This window comes from Sinohyriopsis cumingii, chromosome 7 (genome assembly GCF_028554795.1).
Source record: "Sinohyriopsis cumingii isolate HCF-2022 chromosome 7, ASM2855479v2, whole genome shotgun sequence".
Taxonomy (NCBI): domain Eukaryota; kingdom Metazoa; phylum Mollusca; class Bivalvia; order Unionida; family Unionidae; genus Sinohyriopsis; species Sinohyriopsis cumingii.
In genome coordinates, this window is record NC_142967.1 from 68,200,370 (window position 1) to 68,225,078 (window position 24,709).

At 33.5% G+C, this 24,709-nt stretch overlaps 1 protein-coding gene across 1 annotated transcript in view; it reads left to right on the forward strand.

Annotated features, from left to right (window-relative positions):
• The first annotated feature begins 9,302 nt into the window (after nt 1-9,302).
• The window catches only part of LOC149795457 (G protein-coupled receptor dmsr-1-like), a 40,710-nt gene continuing 25,303 nt past the window's right edge, over nt 9,303-24,709 (forward strand). The window contains exon 1 of the mRNA XM_089965246.1: nt 9,303-9,540. The gene's annotated coding sequence lies outside the window, so the exon portion shown is untranslated. The remainder of the gene's footprint in view (nt 9,541-24,709) is intronic.

Genomic DNA, 24,709 nt, shown 5'->3' on the forward strand with positions numbered 1-24,709 from the left:
TAAAACTTTGGTGAGGGCGTAGTTGGTACAGATTCATTAACGAAACTTATGTCGCACTAATTTTTCACATTTATGCAAGTCTGTGTTTGTACTCACACACGCATACACACACAAACACACATTCTTGTAAAACCTACAAAACTGGGACATATGATTTTTACCATCAACACAGGCACATTTTTACTTTACAAATAATGAGCGATAAAGATCTATTTTACTATGTATTTGATACATGCATGTCATTTATAATTGATTTGTGGTTGATTTCCAAGAAACACTGTATGATAATCGTTACCATCAGAACGAGGAAATACACATAAGTATGTATTTTGATCCTAAATAGAAATCACTTCAATCTAAATATCGCAGTAATCTCACCTGCTAAACATAGCTCATATCCATGTTAATAAACTAAATTAAAATTATCATGTTGTATCTTTGTATAATGTTTGTTGTATATTTACGTAAAAATGGTGTCCAGGAGTTTGAAGAAGTTAAATTGTCAGAGTTGTGTGAAAATACAGAGAATGTTTCCCTTTTTCTAAAACGAAATAAGATCTGAATGCCAACCTCCAGTTAAAATAATTTTATTGGCAAGACTACGGTTTATAGTTTAAAATGTATCACACAATAACACATACTTAACTTTGGTGTACTTATTTTGTATGATGACATGGTTTAGGTTTAATGAGCACAGGTCAGAGTTGCAAAAGTGTCCCAGTCTTCAAATAGTCCTTATTAAAGTATAATTGTGTGGATTGATTGTGTGACGCCATGTGCAGTACTCATGATATTGACTGGTAAATCGTACAATTGAATAACCGAGAAGGGACTGTCCCGTTATCTTGGGACGCCTTTTATTATTAATATGATGGTAAATATGATGCAGAGTTACAGGCGAAATGAGGCTAAAATCATGATTTGACTGACTTAAGATAGCGAAGGACAAATAGTTCCCGGTATTTGGTGTTTGAGCTGTGATTTGTATTTTATGGTAGTTACGTACCGGCGCTAGGTTACGGAAACGTATTAAGGAGAAACAATGTATTTGCGAGGTAGGCAGGACATTATGAAGTTGTGATGTAAATGTGTACTTGTGATATTGGTTGGCATGCATTAATTATAAGAAAATTATTACAGTTTTTTTTTTCATTCGTTCACTAAAGAGACCTTTTGCATGTAACAATATTAATGTTCTGCCTTTCGCTTAGTGAGATCAGTGGTGAATTTAATGTTGCGTATTTGTGGTCATTGATTGATTAGAAAAAAATTGACGACTGTTATCATTAGGTCAATATAAATAGGCGAAAACAACGAACTTACGGCCTGAAAAAATGAAGCTAGCAAGAAAGCAGAATGACAGACTGAATTAATGAAGCCTAGAGGCTTAGAGGCAGAGAGAGAGAGAGAGAGAGAGAGAGAGAGAGAGAGAGAGAGAGAGAGAGGGCGATAGACTATTAGAAGGTACTGCCTATACGAGAAAAGAATGTTAAATATTTGATAATTTACCTCTGAGTCAACAAAATGTATCTGATTGTTTTCTTTCACATTGCTTATACTTCAGTCAGCATGCACATTTATGATGCATCGAGAAACACTAAATCTGAGTAAACAAAATTGTATTTTCAACGTCGTGACTGGTGCCCTGTACAAGTACTTACAAAAGTTAATTTTATTTCCTATTGGCTCAAGCTTAACTTGTCGGATTTATGTCTAATGCGCTTAACTGGAGGAAAGAAATGGTATTATGGTTTGGTTACCATGTGGACTGTTTGTTTGACTACTTTTGAATGAACTAAAATCAATGTTAATATTTTCCAATGTATTCTTATCCAAATGTGCATGGCTCACAGTTAAATAGAAGATACAATATATATGCACAGACGAATTGCTAGAATATCTTGTCCGTCGTAAATACCGCGCATACTATGTGCATGAAACCATTTATTCAATCTTCTTGCTTCCCGATCTAATTTGGCGAAATGTGTTATTAACGTTGGACTACCCATTCAAAAACATGTATATTGATATTGCTCTCTGTGTTAAAATAGAAAATATGTTTATTTGTCCATGTTTATATAAATAATTTAAATCATGTTAGCTCTTCTCGATGCCATCATCGGTCAGTAATTCGGAAGCAAAGTGCGCAAGCCAACAGCACAACAGTGTTACTTTTTACCGCGTAAACGGGGACGCAGTTTTCTGATTGATACACACGACGTTTTGAGGAGAGTTGGACGTGTGAATTGGTGTGTATGTGTGATGTGAAAAAATACCAACACAACGAAGACATGCTCAGATACGCTTAGTTTAAGGTTTGTATCATTAAATAAGGCCTTGGTATTAAATAAAGCATTGATATTAAATAAGGTCTTGGCATTCCATTTAAGCCGACATAACACAACGGAGACGTCCCCTTTTTCGATGTGTGATCCCGGTCGGTTGGTGTCTATTCATAATGATGTCCCCGTTTCGAGTCTTTTACAAACGCACGCACGCGCACGCACGCACACACACACACACACACACAAACGCACACACACGTTCTTTTTTGCTTTGAGGCGGAAGTTGCCTTGACCTCTTTTATTATTCTAGACGTAAAAACTAACAAGCCAATCTACTATAATGCTTGAACTAATTAATCACCTTGATAATACACAGGAGAGAAATTTAGGGATTATTTTTTTTATTTCTTATGAACTGTCATGCAACCTTTATTTAAAAACCAGTATGTGAGTATTTAACTACATATATTTTCTTTGATCTAACTATCGTTTTAATTGTGATAGACCTTTATGATCGCTTTTAAGGAAAGTACAGGCAAATAACTATTTTTGCTTTTCAATTCTCTAATGGGCTTATTGTCAGTTTTGAACAGAATTGGAAACACTACCCACAAAACATATGGTCAAAATACAATTAACGATAGCTGCAAGTACATGCAATTATAACAAACACGTACAGAATGATCGCCCTCGAGAGCTTTGTGATTTTGCAGTTCGATAATTTAAGCATATATCTCACTACCAATGTTCTAGCGATTTCATAAATGGACAGTTGGTGGCCCAGTGATCATTCGAAAAAGTCAGCTTGCCCATTCAATGCTAACCATGTGCCATCATAACTCGGCCCACTCGTTTCTTTTGGTTGGTTGACAACAGCATATCACTTTTTCTTTAGTTGTTATTCCTTCCTACCCGTATTTACTGTAGCTTTCATTTGCCTGTTGAAATCTACCTGTTTTGTTTTATTATGCTGGTGGATCTCTGTCTCTGTCTCTCTCTGTCTCTCTCTCTCTCTCTCACTGGATGTAACAGGATGAAGATACGTGCTTCAATGATTTAAACTATGAGCAAATGGTGATTTCGTTTTATGCAGTGTTTGATAGTTTTATTTCAGTATTACAGTTTTAATATCATGATATTGGGCATGCTAGAGTAGATAAATAATGGGGATTTTGACTCTTGATGCAAAAGTTAGTCCTGTGTTATTTCCTTTTTGAGAATATTTTAAAACCTTTTTAACCAGTATTTCAATATTTGCAACCCCGGAAAGACGTTGATGTCATATATGGTTCACATAAAATATAACAAGGAAAGGGTATACATATGGGCACGTCAACTAAGGAGTGTTTTATTATCTGCTGTCAATGATGTAAGAAACCAGTTCATTAAAACTGTATATTTTTTCTCATCGTTACGTTTTCTATCATGAATGAATACAATACTGAACAGAATTAGCTACAATTGCAAAACTTATTTTCAAACGTCAACTATCATAGGCTGATATATGTGCTACAAATTTCGTTTCAGCTTGCAAGAAAGTAATATATGACTACTTTTGCACCTACCGCATATACCTGCTTATAAATGGAGTAAACTGGAAACTACAAAGACCCAGATCTGTCTTAGCATAATGGGTCTATTTTAGTCGTTCAACTAATTACTCCTAACACACTGGACAGACCTACATCTGCCTGCACATTATGCCATGGAAGATATGGGTCTGTGCAGCTCGCTGTTGGAATCGAATTATAAGCAAGTATATAACGGTACCCATATTTCGAGTTGCCGCATGCAGGTATATGTACATTGTACCCTGAATATACGTCTGTTTTATATTATTGTTCTGCAGGTTTGTCTTTGTTTCATTACGGGCAAAATGAACAATAAAGTCGATTTTATTCGATTCTTCTCTAAGCCAATTTTATATTGTGCAACATTACATTTATTTAATAGCACTACTTGAAAATATAAAAATATAGTCACTATCATCAGACTCTAGTATCACCACTTGATATAATAAATTAGGGCATGTTATGAGATAATGCAAATGCATACACTCAACTGCAAATAATGCAAATGGATACACCTAGCGTCATATAATGAAAATGCCTACACTTACCATCATATAATGCAAATGCATAAATTTAACGTAGTATAAAGCAAATGCGTACACTTAACGTCATATAATGCAAATGCCTATACTTAACGTCCCACAACGCCAATGCTAAACGCTAAAGATACCCACAAGTACTTTAAAGCAATTTTCTTGTACTATTTTAGGTATTACGAAATAGTATTGGTGATTGCGTTGTGTGATGAATGTAATCTTACAGGTATTTGGATTGGAATTTAACGTTATGAAACTTGTCAGTTACTAAAATCCTCAGATGGAAGAGTCTTGCAAAATTAACGTATTTTTGTCTTCTTTATTGTTCCAGAGTTCTCAAGTAAAATCCCTTCTATCTGTCATTGTCGATCTTAATATTCAGGGTTGGTTTCAAAATGCTTTAGATCCATCAAATTATAATTTGCCCACAACTTCGCCTCAAAGACTTCATTTAAAAGCCCTACTGATTGGTTATATTTAAGATTCATATTCATTTAGGGTTCCTGATTCGGTACTAAGGCTTTAAATAATTACTTTTACGTTTGAAATTTGCAAAGCATAAATGTCTTGCAAGTTGCAATAATCATTAATGGAGAAGGACAAGGTTTGGTGGATTTATAAGAGTCACATGCAGTCATGACCAAATCCAAGATAACTGACTTTAATTTCATGTTACTCTCAACACGTATCAGTCTGGAGACCGGATGTGAAAAGATAGACCATGATTATGTTTTGCCTCTGAGCACAATGAATATAACCTCGATCCAGTTGAATAATGTTCAAACAAACATTTGCTTACCGAAATCATTTCCATCACAGTAGTGGAACTGGAGGGAATGACTGATATGAAATACTACATTGGACCTTTCATTTTTTTTCATAGTTCTATGAAAATTCGAATGATAGTATTTTATTTTCCATAATTGTTGAGAAGAAGCAAAGTAAGAGAGTCGCTATGTCCCTGCCGATAAACTTGTAGTAATCCTAATGGTGACATCGGAATTGTTTTTTTTTTTTGTTTTTTTGGTCTGAACAAAATTAGCCATTTTTAAAGAGACAGAAGATACCCGGATATTCTGCTGAACTAAAAGCATTTCGTTTTGCAGAATGTGAATCATGTAAAAAAAAATAATCTAATTTTAAAATCAAAATGAGGCAAACACGAGCAAACAATTGCATGTAGGTCTCAGCATGTAGCTGAAGAAATTCAGGTGACCAGAGTACGATGACTTATTTCATTCCTGACCAAAACTCAAAACTATTAAAGTACTTATATATATATATATATATATATATATATATATATATATATATATATATATATATATATATATATATATATATCACTTTCCGATGTGTCTGGTGTATATTTATAATTCTCTAAAATTAATTATACATACCTTGATTTCTTTCATAGGAATCCAGAATGACTGTGTAGATACATGAGTATTAATTACTAGTTCGTCATGCGAGTGTGTCTGCTACACACCAGTGCATATAGCACTGATTGAGTAATATATTTTGGTGATGTGTGCTCAGTCTTGATGGAGTATTGGCTAGTGTGTGCAGGCAAGGCGATGGGTGCCGTTTACCGACGGACCTGGGTTAGAATCTCCGTCGAGTTTGAATTAAACATTCTCTAACATATATGATAATATTATTTGTATTAAAATATTAATTCTGGCTACTATTATCAAACATTCCTTTATAGGAATCCAAGGATAACACTTTCTGTTCTGTCTGGTGCATATTTATAATTCTCTCTCTCTCTCTCTCTCTCTCTCTCTCTCTCTCTCTCTCTCTCTATATATATATATATATATATATATATATATATATATACCTCATTTGAAGTTTTAAAAATTCTCAGCTTCTAATTAGTCATTAATGCTTTGTTTTTCCAATCAGCATTGAGAAACACATTAGAGTAGATAGTATTGTTTCCAACTGGATTGTTTATGGTGTCGATTTCACTTTCAAAAATGGACATATCAAATACATTTTTTAAATAGTTCCGAAAATAAAACTTTACAGACAAATAAATAAAATAAAGTGGAACTTGAGATTATACCTAATGAATTAAATTAGCTCACTATGATTTGCAGCACGGAGACGTGGATGAGAAAATGAGACAAATAACCCGGTAGTCTTTGTATTAATTAGTCTGTCATTGCATTAAAAGGCAGTATCTCGCAACATCGTATAAACCGATAGAGACTGAAATTTTAAATCCAATTAAAAACGATTTGAAAGATATATGTATATTTTTGTAATTATTTATGATTTATTTTTTATTGGAGGATTGGGAATTATCAGTTGAGATATGTGCGTTAATAAAGGGGTGAAGGCGGGTGAGAGAGAAAAAGTTACTTTTCTTTAAAGGCTACCAGAATATAGGTTGATTGTCATTAATGATACACATTTGTTGCTTTTGCAAAACAAGAGGTAATTTCGGTAACAATTGTTTGAATCTAAATATAAGAAAAACACGTTTATAATGGTAACGTATTGGGATGTTGTTGTTAACTTCTATGGATAGTTTAGGTTCAGTTCTGCCTTTGTCTCACAACCACACTATACGCACATAAGTACCTACCTTTGACATGCAAGTGTGTATCATTCGATACCATCTGTCATTGCAAATGGCGGAGTTTTTATATGCATGTGTACGCTTCTTATATGGTATGCATGAACGTGTTTAAAAGTTACACGGTCTGTTAAATCACATAAATCGAAGAGATAACATATTCACGGGATAGCACGAGACCGTTTATGTGTCTCAAATACATGCCAGTTAAATTAGATGGAAAACTCCCTCTCTCTCCACACACATACATTAAATTCTAGACAACGAAACTAAAGGATTATTGGCAATGCGCAGTTCAGTACAGGTGAGTGGAGAATGGCTCTCTAATTGCAAATAATGATGATATTAGTGAGTTACCTTTTCTTTTTGCTAGACATCAAGGAACGTTCAGCAGCGAATGTCTGAAATTTTAACTTTAATTTGTTTCAAATCTTCCCTTTATGTTTACAAACTTTGATGCAGTGTACAGCAATATGGAGTTTACGAGGTGAAAATGAAATGCCCCTTATAGTTATTAAATAATCCACTTAGTGGCAAAGAGAAATGGATTTTGCATAAAATATGGAAATTGAACATGAGTTGTTTTTCTGCACATAATATTTGTCAGTAAAAATGAATTCAAGTCACTCCTGAACAACATTGGCATTAGTTGCTAAACAAACTATACTGCCCTCGGTTCAAAGTAATGAAGGATAGAAACCAGGCCCAATGCCAGCCCAGGTATAGGGAAGGTAGTACAACCGGCCAAACTTTATTGGGATAATTTAAACTCTATCATATGATGAACAAAACATAGATTAACCCTGACCAAATTTGTATCTTTATTCTTCTTGGAGACAAACAAACTTATAACACCTTATGGGTGGACAGGGATACACAAAGAATAAAACATCATTGGAAAACCAGGGTGTCGCTTCTAAGTCTTAACCAATTAAATGTGTTGGGATGAGACTAAGAGGTGTCAACATAGAAGGCCTAATTGGCCATATGCAGCATTTTATGATAAAGACAATATCATAATTCTCCATGTATTTTGTTCATATTAAGAATGACACTATTGTAGTCCCAAACATTACAATGGACGGGCTGGTACATTCATATTCACTTCGCAAATGCCTTCTGTACATGCTAAACTATCTATTCTACCACAACCGTTATTCAGTTTTTATACTTTATTAATTAACAAATCTTGAGTTTAAATATCTAAGTATTGTCTTGGTATCCTAATGATGGGTTCAAGGCTAAATGTACAACACTCCACGTCTTTGCAACTGACTACAGTGCACAACGATAAGACTAATGCAATTGGTCTTCAAATGTAACATACAACAACGAAGTAGTGTTCAGATGATAACCGACGATTTAAACTTTGACGAACTAATATTTAGAGAACTATATAAGGTGAATGAAGACGGTACAAGAAATCAAATGTAAACCAGCAAATAAGTCACTTGATTATACTTATTTCAGGAACATTTCAGAATAATCTTCACTATTATCAAGACTTACCACAACTGTACTTTCAACACTGAAAGCTTGATAGCCAATTTGTTACAAGTATCCCTGTAATATGACTGTTAGTCAGGGGATCGGGTCGATCAGAAAAAGACCAATATGACAGTCCCACCCCCCACCCCCGCAAACCATCGTGATGTTTGTCACGTGCATTGTACGCAAGGCCCAATGTGCATGAAAAATGTAACACGTTATGTCTTCATTAGTCTTCTTGTCACAAGATAATTGCAATACAATAGCTCAGTAATGTGCCAGTGCCATAATTTATTGCGCCTAAAATAAAATATCAAATTGCCCATTTTAGCTCATATAAATATAATTTCAGCTAAATAGACAGTCTCTAAATATTTAGATAACAGCTTTTTATGTGAATAATTTAGAACTTTACAAATATTGCGTGCAATACGCATTATTGTATTATACCACACCCATCCACCCTGTTGAACCTATTCATAATGCCAACATCCCTTAATCACTCAGGTCAGAGTCAAAATAGTTGTTCAATTCTACGCTTTCACACAGTAAGCAATGCTAAAGTATATTGCATACGCCTCTTAGCAAATGTTTGCAAACGTGTTTTTATCGAACTAAGGCATTTCGATAGTTTACAGGTAACACTGATCAGGACAAAGTTTACTAGTACAGCTAATCGCTAGAAGATTGCTTTAATTATATTATCTAGTTCAATAATACCCGGGATTATAGAGGCGGGCATGCAGCTAAGTGGGCGTGCAGATTGCTTATTGACTGGCTCGCATAATAAACGTGGCGTGCTGAATCCTTGTATATCAAAGGCTGTGAACGAATGTGAAAGAGCTTTAGTGGGCAGACGGGTTTGCGCAAATTTTACCGTTCAGCTGTTAAACTAGCACCCGAGTCTGACAAGAACTTATGTGACTGGTTCCAGAAATTCTCGTAGCGACAGATTCACTGTAAAGACGATATTGTAATCAGGATAATATGGAACCTAATGTTCTTCGTTCTTGGAGTTGAATTACACAAATGCATCATATTTGGTTCTGAAGTGTAATTCTGACATCAAACAGGTAGGATTAACAAGTATTTCAGCCATGAAAATTCCATTGCGTTTTAAGTTCTGTTTATTTTCTATGCACTGGGATGAATGAACTAGTAGAGATGATCGCGTACAGCTGCAAGGTACAGTTGTTTTATAGAAGATATTTACTTACTTTTACTGGTAGGAATTTAAAGAAAGTTAGCAACTATTGTCATTAGCCCCATATAAAATATGCATTGATTTCTTTATATTTGACTTTTTTCAACATTTTAAACATACATTAAATACTATTAAATTTGATACTTGATCTAAGATTTTGTTGATTGTCAAAATGCGTTGAACATAAGAATAGACTACTTTTGAAAGTTCTTTTAAAGACTTCAGACTGAAAATGCCACTTGACTCCGTCTCTAGATATAGGCAAAATTAAACCACACGATCTTAAATGATATTATCAAAGTTATACTGATGAATCGGATCAACATCTAAGAAAGTGAAATTAGTCACCACTCAATAAATATTTTGTACTCAATAAGCGATATACTTGATGTATGAGATTGGTATATTCAAGTCAATAAAATACATCATTTGTTTTTTTTAAAAAAAGGGTTTCTCATCCATACTAATGTTGATTGTTCAGATGTAATGTATGAAACATGCGGGATTGGTTCCTTCCTTTGCAAATTAGACAATACAGGGACTTACGCTTTTTTTTAAAAGTACGTTGTGAGTTGAAAAGCTCACATTTAAAATGATGCTTGACACGTCAGGTTTCTCATTCCTGTAAGCATTAGCTTTTGAGTCTTTCTTTGCAGTTTTGATTTCTTGTACTAATGTATACTCTAAGTTCTCGATTCATATAAATCTATAAAAAAAAACTGAGCAGAAAACAAATTAATCAATGAAATAAATCACCGACAGCTTGACAGAAGTTAATGCGCTTGTGCCAAGTGGAAAACATGTTCCCTCACAATAATACCTCAGTAATTAAGTACTCCCTCTATAAATTTACGAGCAGACTGATCTGTACGTTTTTCTTTTCTTACACTGATGTGTTGGATCTGATATTTTTTAACCATACCTAAAGTCTAGAACCCAATATATGTAAACAGATATATTTTTGGGGGTATTTTGATCATTGCTCTAGATTCTTGTATTTCTTACATTTCAAATCATTTCAAGCAAATTGATCGTAGAATCTGACGTACGGCAAGTAACTCCTTTGGATTAATCGGATATGAAATTCTGTAATGGCTATGTACATACGCAGGGACGTGGGATCTAGCATATGTGGTTGTGAGATTTTGCCCTTTTCTGCCATTGTTCATATATGGGAGATCTAGCTACCCCCACTTGTTCCAGCGGGAGTAATATATACGAATAATGTGGACCTAATTTGAAACGTATAGTATCAAGATGTACACCAACAGAACATAATCTTTTTCTCCCTACAGTTAAACAAAAATGCAAAGTGCAGAATATCAATTCGAACGAAAAATGTATTAATATAATGAATCGCAAAACTCGATAAATCTACACTCTGAGACGTCAAAAAGAAATAGTACTGAATCATACAATATTTTATGTTTCTTCGTGCAATGGGATGAGCTTATAATCTTCCATAAAAATAAGATGATTTGAATGTTTTGACTTTTTATGATACAATGTTATGGAGCCAATATCAAGCTACAGTCACCAAGAGAATTATATTTGTGTGAATGATTGAACAATACCAGTAATTGAAGAAAATATCTGGAGCTGGTTTTGATTAAAAAATTATATTGAAACATATAGGAAGTGAAACAAGACAGATAGAATACCGTATATAATCGCTTATAAGTAGAATGCAACTGCCAACTGCAGAGACCCTGATATGACATCGTATAATGCGCTGGCAGATCTGGGTCAGCGCAGCGTGTTAGGAGTAATCTGCAAAACAAACAACACAGGCCTTGATCTGCAGGCGCAATATTGTGCGGCAGATTGGGATCTTTGTTGTTCTTGTGGGTTTTTTTTTTTTGTTGGCAGTTTTACTCGACTTATAAACTAGTATACACGGTATGTGCTTGACGTTCATGTTTTTTTGTGCTTTCTTAACTGCATTACAACGTTAAACGTTTTGTATATTTTCTTCTGCCTGTGGAAATAGAAGCTTACCGTAACGTTATTAAATCAACGTCAAGTCCTTACATAAATCACTGAAAACTTGGAGTATATTTGAAGCTTGTGTGATACGGAGTCAAGCAATCTATTTCAAACTGTCTAGGCTACAAAAAGAAACTGGAAATCAAAGTTTTCTATTGTTTTAAATTTGTACCTTGGACGAAATGTAATGACTGAAATTAAATATAATATATAAGGATAATAATATAAACTTGGTAATAATTTCTGGGTTTCTCAAATTTGTATATATTAGTGTCGTAAACGTCCCATAGCCTTTATAAATACGCTATTTTGTGACAATGTAGGTATCCTATTTCCAAGTTGTTAGCGGAAGTAACACGTGCAAGGTGTAGATTTCATATAGATATGAAAAGCTAGGTCATCTCTAAATTGTAAAAACGTTAATAATGTGATAACACCTAAGACGATTTTTTTGTACTTTTCGTACTGTTTTACATTAAATGCCGTTAAAAATTTGCTAACACTCCAATTCACCTTAACCACACAACGTCTAATAAGTATATTGTCTGCCTAGCCAGGTACATGGTCACAACACAACAGCCAAAGTCAATCGAAATAGGTGACACACAAACATTTAATACAATTAGAAATTGATTTTGAGCAATCTGGCTAATGCAAAATGCTCACAAAAATATACGACCATATACTGATAGAATAAATTACTCTTCAATGTTCGTTCTAGCTTTACAAAGCACAGATCCCGGATAAGACTAGTTGCGCTATTTCGGGACGCTTATCCTTGATTCTGATTGGGGAAATATATGTTAAGCCAATCTAAAGTATGGAAAGCACATGAAAAAAACCTTCCGAGATTAACAGACTGTTTTCAGATAGAAAGGTATTGCTGTTTTATATCAACTGTCGACAGTTACCTTTGACGCTAGTGGTTAATACCGATATAGCATTCGTATTCCTTCCTAAAATGAATTTGATTGCATGAATATTTACTTGGATATATATTTCGCAGTTATCGCTAATAATCACTGAAATAGTGCCAAAAATGTCAGCTAAATATTTACAAGTAGGCTAACAACAAAGAAAATACCCATAGAAAGCTGTCGCACGTATCTATTATCAGCACATTATTTCCAAAGGTGAAACCAGACTTCATTGGTCTCCACAACTTGTAACATGACCGACACAACTATATTATTTATAAGTATTTCGACTTACATTTTATTATCAAACGACTGCCAAGTTACAGAACTAAATTATGAATATGGTTTGGTGGTCAAAAAAGAAGATTGGGCAGAACAGAACAACTTATTTACTGTGTGTGTGTGTGAATGTATTTTTGGATGTGGCAGTTTATAGTGATGTCTAGCACTGGGGTATCATGCCACAGACATGTAGTATCATGTCTCACCCAGTTGCATTATCCTGACACCAGGCCGATCAGTCCTATCACTAACCTTTTAATGTTGAGCGCCTAGGGAGGTAGCTAGTAGCACTATTTTGATAGGTCTTTGGTATGACTCAGCCGGGGTTCGAGAGGTCTACTTATTTAATAATATGGATTATAATATTTGGCTCTAAAATTACAAAGAATACAATTATTTGTATTGAAGAAGTGAACTTCCTATTTTAACTGTTTTCGTAAAAATATGATGCTTGGGATTGATTACACACTATGATGGTGGTTAAATGTAGGCTTAACGCCATTTTCAGCACATCATAAGCTATAAATGGTGGTCAGTAAATCTTGAGAATGAAAGAGCTGGGAAAACCACGGTAAGAACCACCAGCTCAAGAGAAGCTACAAAAAAGTTTTCTCACATAACGTATTTGTCCGAGTCTGGGACTCGAACCGAAGTGGAAGGTTTGATACAGCATTTATCGGCATAGGCGTTCGCCTTAGACCACTCAGTCACTTGGGGACCTAACTACAGGCTATTCATGATTGGTCATTGCTTCATGTCCTCACGAATGCTTCTAATTGCAAATAGGAATAGATATAATAGCGAATTTCAAGAAATTAAATAAGAAACCTATATTTTAGCCATAGTTTACATTCCGTGAACTGGGGTGAGGGACCTAGATTAATTTCATCATAGTTCGCTTACCATTGACTTTAATCATTTCAGTGCCCAGGTCATGTAAACGACTCAGATTACTATGCAAAATATAGTCAATACAAGTCTTAGTTATACTCAAAAAAGAATCTTTACTAAATGACATTAATTTTGTTATAGATAAACTTCAACGCAGTTACAAATATCATGCAAGTATATTCGATAGCTTAAGGGATGTCTTTTTAAAACTCATAAGTAAATAATCTGTCCCAGTTTCGGAAATTGAACAAATGCAAGACTTTATGATAGTTAAGACATTAATTTCAATTATTATATTAACCATAGTTCACAATGATGACTTAGTAGATGAGAAGGCAACACTCTACGTTCTACACATTCTTGCCATTGGTGTATGATAAATTAATCGACATTATGAAGGTACTAAAAGAGGTACAGACGGACAGACAACGTCATATTATTTCGGTTTGCTTTGAAAACCGCGAGAGCGATGACCTATCATAAAATATTTACAATTCATATCGTCAGTTTTATACTCTTTCCACATGAATGATTTTGTGCTGTTCTTTTCAAGCGGACTGTGGCTTGACAACGGTAAATTTACAGTCTCTAATAAACGATAAAGCAATCTTATAAAACCGGTTTTTATAAAATCAGGATTGATCGCTTTTATTTTCCGCAGCGAAATCGTCCAATATCGGTGAGAATTAATTAAAGTGAAAGAGCATATTAAGTGAAAGCAAAAAATATGTCAAATACATCACCATGTAATTAAACGTATCACGTTATTGTTGAATCAATCCTTGAAATATTATGTGAAAATGTCAATTAGCTGTCATCATGTAAGTGATGCATATACATCTACTTGGTTCCAACCTATATTATGGATTGCAAAGCAAGCGAATTGAAGTAATGATCTTAAAATAGTTATATATATATATATATATATATATATATATATATATATATATATATATATATATATATATATATATATATATATATATATATATAGATAGATAGATAGATAGATAGATAGATAGATAGATAGATAGATATGTATGTATGTATGTATGTATGTATGTATGTTTATTTTCTTTTTTCTTGAAGCTGGAAAATCAGTGACGCACAATATACAAATTGGTAATTGGCATTAACGCAGAGAGAGAGAGAGAGAGAGAGAGAGAAGCATTATAACTTTACAGGTGATCTACCTGCTTAAGTATCTATTTGTTTTCTGTGATATAACAGTCTGAACACCTTTCGGGTACTAGACAACTTGGTTATTTTAGTCATGATATAATGAATGCCTTAAATTACCTCTATATAGCGCTGATCAATAACTGACAGAGCGTGAGAAAATGTATTTGCCTGAGTTAAGCTCAGAGTATTTCTTGACAAATCTGAGTAGATCTTGTTGCCTCTTTTTATGTAAGCATTTATATTAGTTTGATTGTATTTACTTGTTTAATGTGATCGATAGTAGTTTCACATCTTCGAAAAAGGATTTAAAGTTGAATTAATATTATAATTATTTGTATTTTAGATACTATTATATCAGAGTTAATCTTAAAAAGGCAAGGTACGAAAAGAACAGGGAACGTTTCTCAGCACCTTGGTTTTTAATATTTCTCAATGGTATTATTAGTTGTGATACCATCCATAATTATAATATATAAAAGGAAAAACTCTTAAAGCCAGAGCGATGTATACAGTCAATAGATGACGGCTCACTAACTTTTCTTTGGTCGGAAGCAATGTTGAAACATGTTCTGTGATAAGCTTTAGTTATTTAAGTCAAAAGTAGTTATTTCAAGTCACAAATGACACGTTTGGAATGATTAAGACTGACAATAAATGCATTAGTAACTTTTAAAAGTTTTAATTTTGATCATTTTTATAAAACGTGTTTTAAAAAGAAACAATAGAAAACAAGAGAAGTTGTCTTCACGCGGTCACCTTATAAACAAATGATCGTATTCTAAGATTTGTTAGTACCCTCATAGTGTGAAAAAACATTGTCATGTCACGTGCGTTTCGCTGGCTTCTAAAGTTGAACAGGTATTATTAATGTAATAAATTGTATTGAAGAAGGGAAAACACAACAAAAATCAGGGAAATTTTAACCGAAATACTTCATTAGAAGATCAGAATTGCGGCATATTGGCTTCTAAAGGGCAGATGATAAGATACAGATTGGCACTATGTTTTGCCATAACATTTTAATTTATCTAGGACAACATGTTTATTCCATGTGTTAGTTCATATAACACTTATTTGGTCATGAAGTCCTTTCTTTTATTCGGTGGATATTGGTGGGACCAAACTGGAACTTAAAAGCATAGAACTGCACCCCTACCTAGGAAAAATATAAAGCTTCCATGCTCAGAACGTTTACGAGCTTACTGTTTTATGTTTATAGTATTTAAATGCAAAAAATTGTGCTAAGGTATCAGTATACAATTGTAACCTTTTGCATGGCATACAGAGGTAAATATTGAGCCGTATGTTGCATCTTATTTTACATTTTGAAAGTTGACAATTATGTGTTATTGATTTCTATTTGTTGTGGAATAACTTAGAAGTTAGCAATGAGATATCTGATGCATTCAAGTTACAAGACATGTGACATATCTTATGTGTTCAAGCTATGTGATATATCTGATGTGTTCAAGCTATGTGACATATCTTATGTATTTAAGCTATGTTTCATATCTTATGTATTCAAGCTATGTTACATACCTGATGTATTCAAGCTATATGATATATCTGATGTTTTCAGGCTATGTGTTACATCTGATGTATTCAAGCTATGTGATATATCTGATGTATTCAACCAATGTGATATATCTGATGTATTGAAGCTATGTGACATATCTGATCTATTGAAGCTATTTTACATATCTGATCTATTGAAGCTACATGATATGTCTGATCTGTTCAAGCTATGTTACATATCTGATGTATTCAAGCTGTTACATATCTGATGTATTCTATCAGCTATGTGAACTATTTGAAGTATTTTAGCTATGTGATATGTCTGATATATTCAATATATGTGACATATCTGGTGTATTTCAGCCATGTGACAAATCTGGTGTATTCAAGCCTTGTCAATGCGTATGAATTTATTCCAGATCGTTGATTTTTATCATGCTATCTTCATCTTTTTCTTTCATTGTTTTAATGCAATGTTTAAATCTCTTTTAATAAAGATAGTTTCGTTAGTTAGAATACTTGCTCGATCTAAAACAATACAGCAGTATAGTTGCAACAATCTCGGACGCTTTTGGACTATTTGATCGATATAAAACCTAGAAAAAGACATTAAATCCGAGCATATTAAATTGACTGTCTCCTAATTGGCAGTACGCATAGTTCAAGCATAAATATGGATTGAAGAGCTACCTAAGATGAATTAAATCAGTTATACTGGCAAGTTTAATGCTTAGATTATGGCCTGTTCTGAGTTGTGTTTTGTTTTGGTGAAATAATACACATCGTAACGATTACATGTTGCTTCCATCAATCATTGAACAATGACATCAACTGTGCAATAACTTCAGAATTAATGACGAATTCAACAGACTGTATAAAACGAATGCACTTCGGAGTATTCAGAAATATTTTCTCTCCATGGAATAATAAACACTTTTTGGAATCAAGTTCTGCTGGAATTTAACTATTTGACTACACGGTATGTTTCTGGATGTGTCACATGGTTTTAAATATAATTCAATCTAAACAATTAACAATGTATCTCATTTTGTTATGAGATGTAGTTACTCGGTTAATCAAATCATTTAAATATCAAAGGTTTTCAAGAATTTCGAAATGAATATCCACATCGCCATGAATGCAACCACTAAGTCATCATCATCATTATCCTCATCCTCATTATCATCAATGTCATCGTTATTGTCGATTTTACAATATTTTATATGTTCGTATTTGGCATAAATGCACCTATACCTACCTCATCCAGGCATATCTATTTACTATGATTCCTGCTAGTATTTAAATAAAAATGTATGTCTTTGGACTGTAATGATGTCTACTCTGGTGTGGTGTGAACTCAACGTGATAGTGGTTTGTACATGTCCGTCAGGTAAGATTCCTGTCAAAGTGTTATCATCACACTTTGCAATTTTAACCGCGTCAAACACAATCGACATACCCACAATACAAAAAACAAAAAACCACAATGCACTGGACGAGGTTGTTTAATTCAATGTCATAGAATACGTTTTGTCAAACAATATCATTTTCCAGTTATGTGAACATAAGATATTATACTTGGCCATCTGACTGATATATTTAAAAGAAAATAATGAACATTTTGACTTAGTTTTAAAGAAGAAGTAAGTAGAATAAATCTTTGTATGATGCCTGTCTTTACCCTTAGCAATTTACGCATTTTACAGTCATTACGTGACAACAATGTTTGTTTGTTTATTTTTATGCTACTAAGAGAATAAGTGAATTTTATCAGACACCCCCACTCCACCCTCCCCAAAAACAATATTCACTGCAGCAAATTATATATATTCACTCCAGCCACATGAACTATTTCACCGCTAAAAAAAATGAGTCATACTATTTTCAGTGACATATACAGTGACTAAAATGTGTGCAAAGTCTTCCCAAAGAAATTGTTGACGTTTCTTACATGTTTCTTGTTTATTAGCCAACAATTCAATCATTCTTTGTCATCGATTGCAATGTTTCAAGAAATCTTGGCTCGAGAACGTAGCATCGGGTAAACTTACTACATATTGTTATGGCGCGCTTAGAAAACAACAACCAACCCCCGTTAAACCCAACGTCAGACCCGACCCCGAAGCCACCCCCCCTCAACAATTACTCATTGATAAACCACTTGAGGTTGTTTTCGTAAACATAATCAATAGCATCATTGAAACTAATATATTATTATTATGAAAATATCAGTTAACTTATATCCGCCTAAAGTGGAACTATTTTGGCACGGGCAATAAAAACACAGCAGGATACATAGAGCAAACAGCTGGCATTACCGTAAGACATCTGATACTTAGATTTCTTACTCAGTTTAGATAACCAACACGTTAGTGCTTACAACAAGAAAGCAACAGGCACAGTTGTCATTATGGGCAATTTTTTACATATATTAAGCTTATAATGCTAATTCAGATGTATAAATATGCTCAAAAAGTAATGAAGAGCAAAGCGCAAAATAAAATAAATTATCCTATTATATACCATAAATCGTATATAAAGGACTTCGCTGGAAACTTTGTCCATCCAAACATTTTTTGGAAACATTTGTTTTTATAATACAGCATCACCAAAGCTTATGCTATTAGGTTTTCCTAAAACATTCATTGCATGTATTACGCGGTGTGTGATACCCACCTTAAGTGCACTTGACGCAATTAAAAAATAAGTGTGTGTGTGTGCTGCTGTATTAAAATAAAGAAATCCCAAAGGGAGTTGCAATGATCATAAAGGGAGCTATTTTTGTAAACAGGAACCGATATAACGAACGGGACTGGATATAATAACAAAGAGAAAGAATTGTTAAAGGGTTAAAACAAATTCGCCAGCCAATAAATACGTCCGCTTACTGATGGGCCGTCATGACGTACAACCTTTTAAATCATTACTTGGACGAAATGTTTTGCACACATTAACTGAATAATTCCATCTCAGCTAAAGTTGCAAAATTTATGTTTTATAAAGTATATCAATATATGTTATCATATGTCACATAACTTCAATTAAACCAATAAAATACCAAATAAAAGTCCAATATCTATGTCAGCACGCATATGGCATCGCAAGGCATCAGTCCCCGTCAATCATTATGCATTATCATCACACGCTATATTCATGTTCTTTATCTTATCTAACTCGTATGTTGTAAACATTTCAACTTTATAATAATAAAGTCTTGTTGCTACACATGACGTGTTGAGAAAATTGCTTGTACAGAACTAAATTTACCACGAACAAATTACGTTCGAGAACTACAATAAAGAAATATATCAGAAAAAAGCAGCTGTCTTTATAATAAGAGTAACATAGCGGAAAACAAAGCAAAAAGACATACTAATGTACAAATAACAATAGCAGGCCCAGTAATAAGTGGATTGCTTACCTTGTGTACTCGGTCAAACTTAAATATTGTCTCTTTGGATTGGATTATACATGATATATTACCATAACACTACTCTTTAGCACCGAAAAACATTAATTTCCTAAAAAAAACTGTGTTATTCAAATCTGTTGTATGGAAAACAGCTTCATGAATGATACATCCCATAAGAAAGATAAACACTTTGACGGGCTTAGTCCTTTACATCTCTCTAAACGTCACGCTAACGATACTAGCTTCATAGAATCACTCTCCATTGCAAACCAAGGAATCAATATTCAAGCCTAACTTAACCGCAAAATCAGAGATTAACAAGTCATGCGGAGAAGCCTAACGTGAATAGCAGTAATATTTGCCATGATTGCAAGGTGAATGTGCATATGTAGGAGATCTCATCCCTTCTTGTACATGTTTATAGTGTATCTGTTGGTTATTACATACTTTGTGCTATGGTTTCCAAGGAAACAGTACAGCTGTTTCTTTTAATTAATACTTCCGTGATGGAAAACACAAGAACGAATATAATAAACCTTAGATAAATATATAAAAACATACAAAAAATATTTAAAACAAACCCACTAAGCTAAAGCTGCAATAATGTTTTGGTGTCTATTTCAATTAATCGTACCTTTATTTCTTTGTTCCTGGGCGTGATGTGTTTCTCATCTCTGTGCTGTCCGTTTGTTCCGAATCTTAAAATCAAGAAGTCCTAACTCATGTTTGATGTTTGTCTTTTCTAATAAAATTTGATTAATTTACTGCCGTTATTCGCCAAAGAATTTTTTCTCCTTTATGCTTTATTTTGCATCTGCTTTATAACTTAAGAAGGATTTAATAAGATCGAACCGAATTCAGTATTAGCTTCAGCATAAAAGCGACATGGGGCTGGACTGATTTCCATCTTTTCTTTTCAAAACAAATTTCAAGCTTTATGGCCTTTATGTCACAAAAGTTATTACTGCATGCTGAACGTAGGTTCAGTTGACTATACATTATTTGCAAGATCACTCACATCATCGGGACGCATTTCTGAATCATTCTGAGATAATAAGGATTTAAGATATTGATGTCAATTTATATTCTAACGAATGTATATAAGTTCTATTACCCTATGCCTGTTGAACAAATTTAGTTTTAAGAATAGATAGGGCAAGCTGTTGGATGGACACATCGAATGTCTAGCTTACTGATCTCTTGATTTAGCTACTTGCGTGTAACATTGTTCTGCCATGTCATCGAAAGGGCGCAGAATTGGCGACAGCTGCAAAGCACGGAAGTAGTCAATAGTTCATCAACTATAGTTATGACATATGACAGATTTTTCCGCCGATCATTAGACAACATAGTCAGCAAAATGGGTCTAAATTTGTCATGATGGAACACAAATAAACCAAGAATACGTCACTAATTACGGGATATCGCAGAATTTATACGCGAAAGGAGTTTGTTGGTGGAACTGACAAATATTAAAAGAACGGCCACACAAGCATGTCTGATCCATTAAGTGCAATTGGTCATAGTTAGTTAGTATAGAAAAACCATATTCCAGAGATATAGTCTCATGACACATACATATACAGTCAATACACTGGTTGTTTAGAGAGCGTTTTAAAATGAAAAGTTTGGGTATCTTATGGCAATAATCCTTTCTCATGAAACAGACATGTTGGATATATGATGGTAATATATTATTGTTATCAATGTTCCAATTATATAAAACGTCCCCTGGGCGGTGTAGCGGTCTGAGTCGCTAGCCTGCACAGAACACTTAGCTATCCTTGCGGCGAGAGTTCGAGTCTCGGCTTTACTAATGTAGATGATGAGCTTCAATGGGTCGGTAGCCCATCCTGGGGTTTAACGCGAGTGCTTCCTCCACCAAATATAAAGGTCACCTTGCAATTCATCTGATGCTGAAAAGATGGCGTTAAACCACACAAAACCAAACAACACCAATCCATTTGTTATATATAAAATTCCTTGCAATTAACCTATAAATAAAGTGTGTGTCATCGCCATTATGTGCAAGTATGATGAACTGATAATTGTTCTAACCAATCATCTCAGAAATAAATGGGTTCATTATAACACATTGTAGGAGATTTTTTTTAATGACGGGTTGTTAATATTATAGTAGAGGTATCCGTGTATCATCCACATTAGTGAAACTTATTGACTCGAAAGCAAACTATAAGAACAGTTATAATATGAAATCTTTAGGAAAGCATGTACATGTTATAGTTTTAAGGGGGGGGGGGGTGGCTCTGTGATCGCTTTCATTAAATAATTGTCGATCAACGAATTTATAGAAATGAAATAGTTAATAAAGTAAATAAAACAAATTTGCCATATAGTCTCTGGCAAAATTAAAAGTTCTATTTATATTTGGTTTTGCCACCATTGCAGGCAGAGACCTAACCTGTGGCAAACCACGGTAACTCGGCTGGTAGTGTTAGAAGTCATAGTCTTAAAATAGGCATCAGAAAGGAAATGAAACCAAACGTTTTAGTAATGTTCATCAAACAATTTATTTCCCTAGAATGTAAATTGAAAATTCCAATGACACAGTGTTGTGAAGGAAATCCCTATGAATTCTAAACGTCATAGTATAACTCCAAAATATAAATAATGTCCCCACCTATAAAATCTTAAATATCCTACCAAAAATCCAAAAGTATAGCATGTTCCCAATGACTTCCAATAACCGTAAGTGCCATGATGTACCAAAATAATGTAATCCAGAATGTATTTGAATGTTTTCTCAAAAAGCATTTTTTCCAAACGGTTAATGAGCGGTGTGTAATTCCTATCAATAATTTTAATAAATATTTATTCTCAAATTATTTCTGAACATAACTACAAATTCTGATTATAGATCCCCAATTACCGATGTTCAAACAGGAATGAACGAAAAATGTGTTTATCAAAATATGTATGTGTGTGTTGTGGAATTGTGATGCAGTCTTAATAATTTTTCAGTTATATTGCTACGATGTCTACCGTGTGACAATTTATAGTGATATCTAACACTGGGGCATCATGACGCAGACAAATAAAATGATATTCCATCCAGTCACAATATCCTGACATCGGGCCGACCAGTTCTAACACTAACCTCTTAAAGCTTAGCGCCAAGCGATGCAGCTGCAAGTACCATTTTGTAAGTTTTTGGTATGACTCGGTCGGGGTTCTAACCCGCGACATCCTACAGCCAAGGCGTTATATATATATATATATATATATATATATATATATATATATATATATATATATATGCAATAAACTGACAACGAACACTGCAAAACTAGTATCTAACTAGCCCGAATGAGTCTTTTTTTCAAAAGCAAATGCAAAACATAGACAAGACAAACAAATAAAACAGAGAATCGATTACGTTTGCAAAATTGTACATAGCTTTTTCTATAGGAATTCAACCTTTGAACTATATTATGTTTCAACCAGTTTACTTCAACTTTCTGATACTGGAAAATATTTGTATTGACCAAGAAATCGATGAGCCATAACAGCATCTGTTATTTTATGTAAATTTATGTCGGCGCAAATTATATCCCGGATATTTCATTGTTATACTAGTCGTCATAGGCTCTTAAGCAAATTTAGAGAATTATTTAAAAGAAAATGTGTCGGCTGCAAAGAGAATTTTATTTATTATTAGTTAGATACTAGTTTCGCGCTGTTTGTTTTCAGTTTACTGCGTTTATCTTAATTTATCCCTAACACATGTGACCCCTTGCTGGATACAGTTCACTTGAAAGGCTTTTTATTCGCCATATGATTTGTATTCGTCATCTGTATATATATATATATATATATATATATATATATATATATATATATATATATATATATATATATATATATATATATGAGTGAAGACAAAAAGATTTGTAAAATTTAACAGAGTTTAATTACATAGAAAAAACAAGGTAAAACTTACAAAAGAATCTTACAGTTATACAATTCCGATCCATAAATAATCCAACAGTTTTTTTAAAAAAATCGTAGAAATAAAATAAAAGTAATATTCCAGTTTTGAATTCCAAATAAAATTTTAATAAATGTCTTTGTCCAGGAATTATGTGTGAGTGTTACGTATATCTGATTTAATTTATATTTATTTTAATTTAATTGTTTGTATGTCAGCTTTAATTTTGCATGTTTTATTATGTGCTATCTTACTATAATCTTATTTACGTGATTTGAATTTTTTTCATAAAATCTGTCGGTCCTGACTCTAGTTGTAAACACGTAAAGCTGGTCTTGTTCCTGCCCTTAATTCAAAATTAGCAACAGCCACGTGAGCAAGTTCTTTTTTTTGTTTATTTTTATTGTGGGAATAATAAGGGTGAGATCGATGTGGTATTGGATACGTGACCCTAGGCATGTAAATAGTTTTAGTGAAGTAAACAACTATTTTCTTTTATTCATAGCGTAAAATTATTGATTATTGGATTTGTCAGGACCATGTTAAGAGTACGTGATGTAAGTATGATCGCGCGATCCTCATACGGTATTTTTTATGCGTCTCAAAATTACTGAATAACCATTGTTTTAGATAAATAATCTCAGTCTGGGCTTAAAACACCTGATGCCAAATCTTTTTCTTTTTTTTTTGTTTGGTTATTTTTTTTTTTTTTTTTTTTTTTGTAAAACCAGTTTTGGTGTTATATGTTAAATTTTCTTCAGATTGCTTGGATTCTAAGAGATTAATTCGTTTCTCTGGAAATGTTTGAGTGCTTATACATAATTCTTGAACCAATACAATTCTTAAATATTTTATTCGGATTTCCAACACCGGAGTATTATTTCTTGTGTTTCTGCAAGTAACT